Source organism: Elephantulus edwardii, unplaced genomic scaffold (genome assembly GCF_000299155.1).
Source record: "Elephantulus edwardii isolate Elephantulus edwardi_28Jun2011 unplaced genomic scaffold, EleEdw1.0 scaffold00011, whole genome shotgun sequence".
In the NCBI taxonomy this organism is placed as follows: domain Eukaryota; kingdom Metazoa; phylum Chordata; class Mammalia; order Macroscelidea; family Macroscelididae; genus Elephantulus; species Elephantulus edwardii.
The window spans coordinates 21,061,235-21,074,326 of NW_006399761.1; positions in this window are offsets into that span (position 1 = coordinate 21,061,235).

Consider the following 13,092-nt stretch of genomic DNA (forward strand, 5'->3'; position numbering starts at 1 on the left):
CTGTGACACATCGTGAGGCAGGTGGACGAGCACGCAGCAGCTGTGCTAGGGACTGAAGGGCACATTTCAGCACAGCCACCACCCACTGTAGGTTCCTGCCCACTCCCCAGGGGCTGTGGGCCAGCCAGGTTTACGTGGTTTTGGAGATCTCTGCATCGGGAGGTTAGAGTTAAATGGAATGGCGGAGGGGCAGGTATGTGGCTGTCATGCTGGAGGGCAGAGTCATTGAAGAATATAGACAGAGAGAGAAGCTGGGCATGTTAGCCTCGTCCTGGAAGGAGGAATAAGTAAGCTTTGAAAATTGTCCATATTTAAAATCTCAATTAAAATTTAAAAATCTAAAATAGGAAAGAAAATAAAGAAAACTGTCCATAGATTGGTTTTGGCACCCAAGACTTGGACTTTTGAAAGAGGGCTGCATTTTGTGAAGGTCTTCCTTTCTATTTTCTTCCAGATTGGCCTCGCAAAGCCCCAAATGCAAAAAGCAGTTGCTTGTACAATTCTTTGAATGTACCGAAGAGCCTGTTACCTCACTCACGATGTTATCAAGTGTTACCACTGCTGACGTCAGGTGATCCTGACTGAAAGCAGAGAAGTCACGAACGATGTTTGCCACGGTTTATTGACTGTGCAAAGGAAGGTTAGACTTTGAAGATATTAGCAAATTCTAGGTCAAATTATGAAGAATTCCCTTTGATTAATTGTGGCCTCTTAATTGTCTCACATGGACCCTGTACCTAGATTAGGAAACAAGATAAATTTGAACAGAATAAAAAGATACTGAAACTGTACAAAATCAGGAAGGTTAGCATTCTCTGACAGCACTGATTCAAGCTTCACACACTTAATCACGTTGGCTCTGATAGTATAGTCTTCAGAGAGCTTCACAATTAGCCAAAAGGCCACACCTCTCTGGCCCAAATCCACCAGTAACTTCTCAGAAAACATTTATACAGCCTCTTCCTGTGCCATTTACCCCTTCCCCCTGGAGGGTCAACTGTGACTCAGTCCCAACTCCACAACAAAGATTCTGACCTTTTTTGACATTCAAGCTGCTGTTGAGAAGATAGTCTGAGAAGCTGGACTAAATGAAGAACAGCAGAGCATCAGAATTAGAAGACTTGTTAACAACCTGTAATGTGCAAAAGTTGAAGAACAGGAATGATCCAAAGAAAAAGGAAAGACAACACACAGAATCAAGGTACTAAAAATCATTGGCCTGCATCCAGCCATTTCAGGAGATCGCATGTGCTCAAGAACCACTAATAGTGAAGGAAAAACCACTAATCAGTGAAGGAAGATGTTTAAGCTGCACTGAAGGTATTGTCAAAAAGCAAAGCTCCAAGAATTGACGCAATAGCCATTAAGACAGATGTTTCAGCACACTGATGCAGCTGGGGGCCCTCATTTGTTTGTGCCACATGTAGAAGACAGCTACTTGGCCAGCCAACTGTAAGAGATCCATGTTTATGGCACATTCCAAAGAAAGGTGATCTACCAGAATACATCGTTGCTAAAGAGAATTCAAAGTGGCTTACAGTAGGACATTAAGGGAACTGCCAAGAAATTCAGGCAGAATTCACGAGAGAATGAGGAACAAGCAGTAACATTACTGCTGGCAAATGAACGTTGGCCGAAAACAACCCAAGAAAGATATTTATGTGTTTGTTTAGAGATTATGCAAAACATTCAACTGTGTGGATTATAACAAATTATTAATATAGTGCAAAGAATGGAGATTCTAGACATTTCATTATGCTCGTATGGAACCTGAACCAGTTGTTCAAAGATAACCAGGGGGATACTGTGAGCTTTAACATCAGGAAAGGTGTGTGTCAAGTTTGTATCCTTTCAACATGTTTATTTAATTTTTGATAAGCCAATAATCCAAGAAGTTGACTATCTAGAGAAAACATGGCATCTAGAGTGGAGAAAACTTCTCAACTGTCGGCAATATCTAGATGATACAACTTTGCTGAGTGTGAAGAGGACTGAAGCACTGATTGGCGTCTGATTGATGATCAGGCTGTGTAGCCGCCAATATGAGTAACATTTCAGCATAAAACAAAAATCCTTACGCCTTGACCAATAAGCAACATCATGGTAAATGGAGAAAAGATTGATGTCGTTAAGAATTTCAGTTGCCTTGGAGCCACAATCAATGCTCATGAAAGGATCCGTGATATAGTGAATGGGGCATATCTGCGGCAAAGCACCTCTTTATGAGGTTAGAGCAAAGGTGTTGAGGACTAAGGTGCGCCTGGCTCAGCCATGATATTTTCAGTCTCCCTAAGCACCGGACAAAGAATACAGGAAAAGAAAAATGGATGCATTCAAACTAGTCCTGGCAGAGATGATTAAATGCGCTATGGACACACCAGTCTCTCTTGAAGAACATACCAGTCTCTTTTGAAGGAAGTACAGGTGGAAGGCACCTTCTAAGCAATGATGGTGATGTTTTTAGCTCATGCACTTTGGATGTGTTATCGTGACTGCTAAGTCTCAGGAATAGTAAATTATGCTTGGTAAAGTAAAGAGATAAGCAAGAAAAGAGGAAAATCTTTAAGGTGATAAATTGACAATGGCTTAAACAATGGGCCCAGATATGACAACAATTGTCAGGGTGGTGCAAGGCCAGGCAGGATGTCATTGTTTTGTACAGGGCTTGCTGGGAGTTGAAACTGACGAAGCAGCACCCAACAAAAAAGTGTAAAACATTTGCCTTCTTCATTGGGGTTTTTTAATGTGTGTGTGTGTGTGTGTGTGTGTGTGTGTGTGTGTGTGTGTTGGTCTTCTTCAAATGAATCTGAAGGCAGAAGAAGGGGTAGAGGGAAAAGGCAATGATTGTTTCTCCTGCTGGAGAATTTACTTAGGGGGTGGAACTCTGCATGTTTAACCTTGTACTATGACACGCAAATTCGTGAAGCGTTCCATATTTTTACAGTGATGTGCCAATCGTGGTAATGGTCACCCATGGTGGACAGTGTTGGCTGGAGCTTCCCGACTAAATCAAGCCTGGAAGCAGGAGCGGCATCCACTTCCAAAATGGCTCGCCTCCGGAAACTCTATGTACGAACAGTGCTCAGGCTGTTCGTTCATAGGGTCGCTACGAGTCGTCTACGACCCAACGGCATTAAACAACAACAACAGCAATAACATAATCAAGATAATGTTTTAAAATAATTTTGAGTGGGAAGGTATACGAAATGCTTAGACTATATGTTGTTGTTGTTATGTGCCACTTGCGACTCACACACCTCATAGAGGGCCTTCCCCTCCTGTGCCATCCCTCCACCCTCCCAAGCATGATGTCCCTCTCCAAGGACTTCTCTCTCCTTACAGCATGTCCAAAGCATGTCAGACGAAGCCCCAGAATCCTTGCCTCCAAGGAGCCACCTGGTTTAACCCTTTCCAGGCTATTATTTCTATGTTAATTCATTAGTTTTCAGAGATGTGGGCACTTTCTGGATGTAAGGCCAAGGACTCAAGGAAGGGACCAGAGAAAGAAAGGAAGCTAAAGAAGCTTCCTTGGGATTCCTTGGTCTCCAGAGGGACAGACCATGGTGGATTGGGGCAGGTTTCATGGTCAGGGTCTTTAGGGAGGGAAGGGAGGGACATTCCATTGTGGTTTAAGGAGGGAAGGGTGGAGCACTCCACGATAATTTAACCAGATGAGGGAGGCTGTTCACTCCCTTTGTGACATTCCTTGAATCCTTTGTTCTCCCTTTGACCTTTGTCCAGGCGTGACACTTTCTAAGACTGATTTTTCTATTGCTCAGATTGTAGTAAAACACCAAAGTTATTTTCATATTCACTCCTCTCTGACATTTCTAATCTGTTAATAGCTCTGGAGGAGATAGATAGATTAAATAGAGATATAGACAGATAGCTAGCTAGATAGACAGAGATAGATGAGATAGATAGACAGACAGAAAGACAAACAGATAATCCCCCCTCATCCAAATTACAGCCTCAGAAACCCAATGGAAAGTTAGCTGTGAGTTCTGACTTGATACAAGTGAGTGAATGAGAACATAAAAGACTACCTACACGTTTCTTGTTATTGTTTTTGTTAGCTGCTCTCGAGTCATGTAGGATTTATAGCAACCCTCTGAACAACCAATCTGACCACTCTTCTGTTCATACCATTTTCACAATCTCTCTATAAAATTTCATGAAATAAAATTTATGAATGTCTATTTGCAGTTATAACATGTAAGTGAAAAGACTGTGGCTTGAATCAGATGTACCTTGGTCTTGAAATTGACACCATTGCTCCTTAACACTTGGACGGTGTTAAAGTTGGACCATGACTAAGGATGACAAGAGTACTGAATACCCCCCATGGACTGCCAAAAGAACAAATAAATGAGTGACGTTATCAACGATTTCATTTTACTAAGATCCACAATCAACACCCCTGGTAACAACAGTCACAGAATCAAAGGACAGTTTGTATTGGCAAAATCTGCTGTCGAGAACTTCTCCAAAGAATGCTAAAGAGTAAGGAAGTCAGTTTAAAGACTAAGGTGCACCAAATCCAAGCTGTGGGTATTTTCAGGTGCTATCTATGTATCTGAAGTTGGACAATGACCAAGGAAAACCGAAGAGGAATTGATGACTTTGAGTAGTTGTGTTGGAGAAGAGTGCCGGATCTCTGCCGAAAGAACAAACCAGTTTGTCTTGGAAGTGCAACCAACAGCTTCTCAGAGGCAAAGATGGTGAAACTTTGTCTCACTCACTTTGGCCATGTTTTCACGAGGAACTAGCCCTTGTAGAGACATGTCCTGCTGGGCTGAGTAGAGGTTCCTTTAAAGAGAGGGAGACCCTCACTGAGATGAACGGACCCAGCGCTTACCACAGTGCGCTTGCGCATTACAGAGATCACAGGACAGTGCAGGCTGGGGCAGGTCTGCTGTTGTCAGAGGTGCGGTGACTCAGCACCACCTAACAGCAACAACGCATGTTAACTGTGAGTCACCGCCCAGGGAAGGGAATTTCACAAGGGCCTGAGTACCAGGAAGCGGGAATCAACAGGGGCCGCCTCCCCACAGCATTCCTCTCAGATAGTGCTATGCAAAACGCATTCTAAATCAGAAGGCGTCACCCTCCCCCCCCCCACCCCCAAGAAATGTATTGTAACTTTTGGGGGAAAAAAAAATTTAGTTATAGTCGAAGACGTGAGAGATAAAGATGGACTAGACAACTATGTGATGTCTATCACTTTGTGCCTGTTACTCCAGTATCTGGATGTGACTCAGCATCCACTCCCAAGAGAGAAATGGGGGTGTGGGGTGCGCATAATCCAGAAGTTGCCACGAAAAGAGGCTAGACAATTTGGTTAGTTGAGCAGGCATGAACTCAGCTAAGAATGATATTATTCTGAAAGAAAAGGAGATAGAGGGGGGAGCTAGGGTCCTCTGCCAAAGACTTTGAACAGGATTAAAATGAGTATCACGCAGCCACTCACTAGTGCGTCTTAGAGGCTAGTCAAACCGCGTCCTCGTTCAGAGCCTTTTCTTCTTAATTTGGACAGAATCCTGATTCACTCGGTTAGAGGGCTTCCCAAACCACGGCAGACGTGCAGCGTGTCCACAGCTGTAAAGACTAGGAGCTCAATGACCAGTAACAAATAGGGATGTAGCCAAGGCCAAGGTCGAAACTCAGCCGGCAGTGCAGAGCAACTGTTTCACGAGCCAACAGTCTTGTGATCTTAAGTAGGCTCAAGCGTGGTTCATTTAATAAAATTACCACGTAGAATACAGTTAGATTTAGTAATGAAGATCTAGAATCTTCCATGGAGGTTAAAAGAAGAAACTTTTTGGCACTCTGATAGAGGTAACATCATCCATTATCTGGAAAATCCATTTATATAGAACATTCCAAATGATTCCCTGAATGAAAGGGGGAGATCCCCTCCGACTCGTGTACACTTAAGCTTTGTCTGATTGTACAATTATTTGTCGCAGAAAAAAAAAAAATCTGTTTTACATTCCATTTCTGAAGTCTAGAATTATATATTACCTGAAAAGGGTTGACACTTACTGATGGGTTGAGGGAAAGTGTCTGTATTAGCCATTTCCCAGATATTTTAGATAGGAAATATATAGAGCATTTATTTTCTCTGATATTTTAGATAGGAAATATAGAACATTTCTTTTCCTCTCCACCCCAACGTCCTGTAAACAATATGGAACTTTCTGGCTGCAGAAAAATATTTTTGTATGCATAGAACTGTCAGGAGTTTTCCAGTTCTCCTATTTTTCTAAGGTGCCCATACCATGATGCTAACATTGGATGTTAATAGTAATCGGGTGCACTTGCATTGAATGTTCTTCCTCATCTCTCCACAGAGAGAACCTTTATTCATTATATGCATGATGCATGAGCCATAAAGGAAAAAAAATTAACAGATCAGACCATCAATATAAGTTTGGCCTATAAAAGACCTTCCCCCACCTCCCATTTGTAAACTTTAATATAGGGGATAATTCTGAGGGCTTCTCCTTCTCCAAGTCCTATATAATTGTCAGCTTTCATGAAGATTTACAGCCTTGGAAATCTTTGGGGCAATTCTATTCTGTCCATAGGGTTTTGATAAATCAGCATTAACTCTGTAGCAGGGTTTTGTGTTTTGTTTTGTTGTTTGTTTGTTGTGGTTTTTTTTGTTTGTTTGTTTTTTTTTTTTGTTTAAGAGTATCAGAGGATAGAAACATAAGCTACAGACTGGCAGAAAATACTTAAAAACGTAATATCTGACTCAGGACTAGCATCTACATTATGTAATCAGTAACAAAAGTGGAAACAGTCCAATTAGAAATGGGCAAATACACGAAGAGGAGTATATAAAGAGAGGTGTGGGAATCATGGTCAGCATTTTTAGTTATAAGGGAAGTGCAGGTTAAAATTACAATGAGATACGCACCTGTTGGAATAGCTAAAATAAAAAGGATGTCAATACTAAATGCTGTCAAGGGTTCAGGAGAACGGGGAAAATATCATATGTATATATAAACACTCAACAGTGCCATATGACCTAGCACTTGCAGTCGCTTCATCATATATCCCAGAGAAATGAAAATTTATGTTCATAAAAAAACCTTGTACACAAATGTTTGTAGCAACTTCATTTGTAACAACCAACAGTTGAAAACCACCTAGATGCCCTTTAGTGAATCAGTGGACTGCTCTGTGATAACATGGTGCAATCCCCAAAGGACTTGCCATTACTTGCTATGCGTCAGAAAGCTGGACCATGACTAGGGAGGATAGAAGGTGAATTGATGCCTTTGAACTGTGGTGCTTGGAGAAGAGTATTGAATATACCGTGAATATACCAGGAATAAACAGGTTCGTCCTGGAGACGGTGAAGCCAGGCTGCTCCTTGGAGGCAAGGATTCTGAAGCTTTGTCTGACATACTTGGCCATGTTACTCGGAGGAAGCAGTCCTTGAGAAGGGGCATCATGCTTGGGAGGGTGGAGGGACAGCACAAGAGAAGAAGACCCTCAGTGAGATGGATTCTCAGTGACTACAGTAATGGGAGTGGGTGTATTGGAGACAATAAATTTGGTTCAGGACAGAGCCGAGTTCAGAGCTGTTGTACATAGGGTCACTATGAGTCCCAAGTAGCTCGACAGCATATAACAACAACAATAACATGGCATTTTTGAAATGAACAGTGCTGAAAGATTGGTGTTTTTCACTAAGGTAAAGAACTTCTAAGGAGATGGACTGGGAGGGAAGTAGGTATATGTATAAAAGGGCAGCGTGAGATGATATATTTGGATCTTGACTGCATCGAAGTCTATATCCTGGTTGTGGACAAACTATAGTGTGTGCACATTATAGAATACCATCCCACATTGAAGAATATGGAAGAATTATCAAAATACCAAATAACACAGATGAATTTAGCGGACATTATGCAGAGTGATGTCAGTCAGTCGCAAAAGGGAAAATATTGTCCACGTCTATAAGGCTAAGAGAAGATTTATGCACAGAAAGAAATAATCTTTGGTGGTTACCAGAGATGGGAAGGCAGGAAAATACTTTGGGCAGGTGGCCAAGAGAGACCATTCCTTGGAGAAGGACATGATGCTTGGAAAGGTGGAGGGACAGCACAGGAGAAGAAGACCCTGATGAGATGGACTGATACAGTGACTGGGGCAATGGGGGTTGGTGTGTTGGAATTAGTGAGACTGGCTCAGGACAGGGCAGGCTTCAGAGCTGCTGTGCATAGGATCACTATAGGTCATAGGCGACTCCACAGCACATAACAACAACAACACATAAGCAACATGCTGTAAGTTGAGTGAAGGGAAAGAGTGATTATCAGCCCACCACTAAGAGAAGATGGGAAGAGGTGAGAGGTGTGCAGGAGAGACACACGGAGGGCAAAGGTAAACATATTACACACACACAACCCTGCATTGTCAGCAATAACAAAATCAATCTATAAGTGGAAAGATGAACAGGGCTTCAGTTAGGACCATTGTGCCAGGGGACATTACAGTTGATGGCCGACTTTCAAAGAGAGAGTAGTCCACATCCCATGGCTTTTGTTTTGTTTAATTTTTAAAATTTGTCTTTGTTTGAAGGTCTACAAGTCATCTTGGTTTTTCATACTATTGTGCATAGACTATTTGTTTGATAACATTAATTAGGGAGGGAACTCTGGTGGCCTAGTGGCAAGAAGCTACACTGCAAATCCCGAAGGCATGTAGTTCGAGGCCACCAGGTGCTCTGTGGGAGAAGGATGAGCAGTCTCCTCCTGTGCGATTAACTGCCTCTGAAAACCCGCAGGGGGTCAGCTATGAGTTGGTTCCGGCTCAATGGTACACAACAACAACAACAACAACAACACTAATTAAAGTGATTGATTACAGTATCTAAGCTTTAGTGGCTTAGTGGTAAGGAGTTGCAATACCAACCCAAAGGCACGTGGTTTGAATTCACCAGTGGCTCCGAGGGAGAAAGTGATTTGCTGCCTTTGAAACTCACTGGAGGGTCAGCTGTGAGTCAGTTCCAACTTGATGATACACAACGACAAAAACATCCATCAGCACTTTGCCATCTTTTTACTTTCCCTTCACCCAATTTACTGTTTATTACTTCTTTTACTCCTCTCTCTGTCCCTACACAACCTCCAAGATTGGCCCAGTGTGTAAGCATCTCCTCAGCTTTTCATAAGCGTGGTCTTTAGGGGGCTCTATTGGTGTGGTCCACAGGGAGTTGTGCAAGTCACCCAATGGTGACATCTCTCTGGCAGTTCAAATCCACCGGCAGCCCCTTGGGAGAAGAATGGCAAATCTCCTCTCATATAATTTATAACCTTGGAAAAATTGGTGGCTCAGGTATGAGTCAATTCCAACTTGACAGGAATGAAGAGGATGTCTGTCACTGTAATCATCCTTTTGTGACCGATTTATGTCACTCAAGGAGCTCCGGTGGCCCAGGAGGAAGGAGTCACTGTGCTGACCCAGGCACGTGGTTCGAATCCATCAGCAACTCTGCCTGAGAAAGTCAGGCAACCTCCTTCTGTGCAGCCTCTGAAAACCTGCTGGAGTGTCAGCTATGAGTTGGTTCTGACCTACAACAAGGAGAGAATGAGAGAGTTCTATCACTTAGTATATTGGTTCTAGATTCATGTTGTGCAGTATTTCCCAAAGTCTTGATCCTTTTTCAGTGATGTGTAATATTCCATTGTGTGACTGGACCAGTTTCTTTCACCATCCATCCATAGATTCCCTTGCGGTGTTTCAATTTTTATTTTGTTTGCTTTTATTTTAAATGTTCATGGAACCAACCCATAGCTGACCCTCCAGAGGGTTTTCAGAGGCCGTGAATCACATGGGAGGAGATAGTCCATCTTTCTCCTGTGAAGCAGTTGGTGGATCCAAATTGCATGCCTGCAGCATTGCAGCAGTTTCTTACCAGTAGATCACCAGACTCCCTATTATTATTAGTGTACATACTGTTGAAATAAACCTGAACGTGTGTATGTTAGTCTGGGCCACAGACCTTATTTCTTTAGAGATATGCTTAATAATTGGATGGGTGAATCAAGTGATATTTCTGTTCTCAACTGTCTAAGAAATCACCAAACTGCTTTCCATAGTGTTGTACTATTTTACATTCCCAAGAGCAGTACCTGGGACTTGCAATCTCTCCCCAGTCTCACCGGCATTTGTTGTTTTCTGTCTTACTGAGCATTGATTGCTATTGTCACTGGATAGAAATGATATTTCTTTGTTTTTCTGATGCGCCTCTCTCTAGAAAATAATGATCTTGACCATTTCTTCATGTGTTTATCTTCTTTAGTGAAGTGTCTATTCATGTCCTTTGCTCATTTTGTAATTGGGTTGTTTGTCTTTTTCTTGTTGAGTTGTTGGCATTTTCTATAAATTTTTAGAAATGAGTATCATTGTCAAATACGTTTTCCGCAGTCTGCAGGTTCCCTTCTTACACCTTTGGATATGTCTCTCGGTGCCCTTGAGGATTTAATTTTGAAGAGGTACCAGCCGTCTCCTTTATTTCCTGTTTGTACATTTTCAGTTATATTTGATAGTCTATTTATGCCACAAATTAGGGCCCCTACATTTACTCCCATTTTTTCTTTGATGATCTTTATAGTTTCCTCACCTCGCTTCTGTCGGTAGTGACTGGGATCTTAAAAGCTTGCTAGAGACCATCTAAGGTGCAACTATTGATCTCTCCTTGTCTGAAACAAAGAAGAATGGGGAAGAGGGGGGATCAAAGATACACAGAAATGATTAGTTCAAAGGAGTAATGGACTGCACAAATCTCAACTCCGTGACTCTGAGGCCAGAAGATGGTGTCCAGCTGTCACTGCTGACCACTGTAGAGGACATCACAGCAGAAGGGCCTGGGCAGAGTGGGAGAAGCATGGAACAAAACTCAAATTCTAAAAATGACCAGCCTTGTTCATCTGTGACCAACTGGTGGAAGCCCTGAGGTTGTGGCCTTAACTACCTGTCCCACCTGGAACTGGTCACTCCTTTGGCTTGCCTTTCATCCAAACAAAAAGCAGGCTTGTACGGTAAGCAGTGACGCCAGGGAAGCGCTCACTGCTCAGAACAACCCACCATAAAAGAGCTTTTACTCAGGAACAAAGTTCGGAAAGCAAGAGGGACGAGGATCAATGGAGATGGGCATCAGAGAGGAAGCAGGAAGACTGTGGTTACAGTGCTTATTGTATTTATTGTCATAAAAGTTGTATCAGTGGAAAACCAGTTTACAGTTAACTTTCACTTAAATCACGCGTGCACACATGCGTGCATGTGTACACACGCACACACACACACACATCCTGGTTGTGATAATGCTCTGCAGTTTTACAAGATACTACACTTGGTAGAAACTGGGTAGAGGACCTCTGATATCTGCTGGCCTTCTTTCTTTTTTTATTTTTTTTTTGCCTTCTTCCTTATAACTTCAGTTGTGTTCTTTTCTCGAAGAGAACTTTTAATGTAAAAATAAACTCTGAATATCTTAAAAGCCTATGGGTCTAAGAACTCCCATGATGGAAAGAACATTATTTTACCAGAAGCCTGCGTGCCACTTTGTCTTGCGTGAGAAGGCTGAACCTTTTAGTGTAACCATGTTTAAAACAAAATAAAACCAAAAACCCCAACCAAAACATGATTGTGGCTTTGGCTCCAAGGCCTAAAGTCGTGGTAGGATGGAGGAGAAATGCTCCTGGGGTTTCCAAGAGTCTAGTCTGTATGGATGTGGAAAGGCAGAGCATCTCTCTCCTGGCGTGTTTGAAAACTTGAGCATTCTTCAAAGTGCTGGAAGTGCAGCCGGCAACAAAACTGGTGTGGGGAAGGATGCTGCTTTCATCGAAATTCCCTTTTAATTGGGACAGAAGACAGACTTACTACAGAAATTCTATAATATGGTAGGAAGTGATAAGTGCTATGGGCGGGGTGGGAAATCTAAAAAGCAACAGGCCTGGGTTACCATTTTAAACAGGACTTGAGGTCACAGGGAAGGTGTGATTTGAGGAAGATCTTGAAGGGAGCTGGGGAGAGGGCCTTGTAAGCATAGAGAGAGTTCCAGGCAGAAGGAAGAGCCAGTTCAGAGGCTGGAGGTGGAGAAACACGTCTGACATGTTCCGGGAGTAGCCAGGCTATGAAACCAGTTTTGATGGAACAGTGAGCAAGATAGAATCAGAGGGACAATCAAAGAGCAGAATGCCTTTTAGAGCGTTGAGAAGTCGTCTTGGAATGAAACGGGGAGCCACGAAGGATTTAGGATACAGGAGTGACATGACCGGAGCTATATTTTAAAAGGCTCCTCCTGGCTGTCACAAACACACAATAGACGAACAAGGGTGAAGCAAGGAAAAGTACATTGGAAACGATTTCAGTCCTCCAATGAAGAGATGCTGTTGATTTGGACCAGATGGTAACTGTAGACTGAGGAGAAGGACTCCAGTTCTGCCTCGATTTTGAAAGTAGATCCCGTAAGGATTTCCTGCCAGATTGGCTGTGGGATGTCAAGGAAGGAAGAATTGAGAAGAACTCCTAAGTGTTGAGGCTAAAACACCAGGGAGAGAGGCTTGTTGTTAACTGAGGTGGGAAGCCGACAAATAAAACTGCTGGGGGCGGGGGGGGGGGGGCAGCAGGGGGCACCTTAGGCAGGAAGTTGGGGAGTGAAGAATGATGTGTTTCATTTGAAACATTGGATTGGAATGTTGTTGTTAAGTGCTGCAAGTAAGTCCTGACTCATGGTAACCCTGTGTACAGCAGATGGACACACTGCCCGGTCCTGCACCAGCCTGGTGACTGCTGGTAGGTTTGAGACCCTTGGTGCAGCCAATCCAGCCCCTCCAAGGTCTTTTTTTTTTCTTACCCAGCTCTTTTTAGCCAAGCCTCATGTCCTTCTTGGAGGACGGGTCACTTCTGAAGACATGTTAAAAGTGTGTGAGACAGTGGTAAGGAGCTGCAGCCACAATCCCAGAGGCACACGGTTCGAATCCACCAGATGCTCTGCCTGGGAAGGAGGGACAATCTCCTCCTGTACCAGTCAGATCTGATTTGACGGTACACACACACACACAAATAATA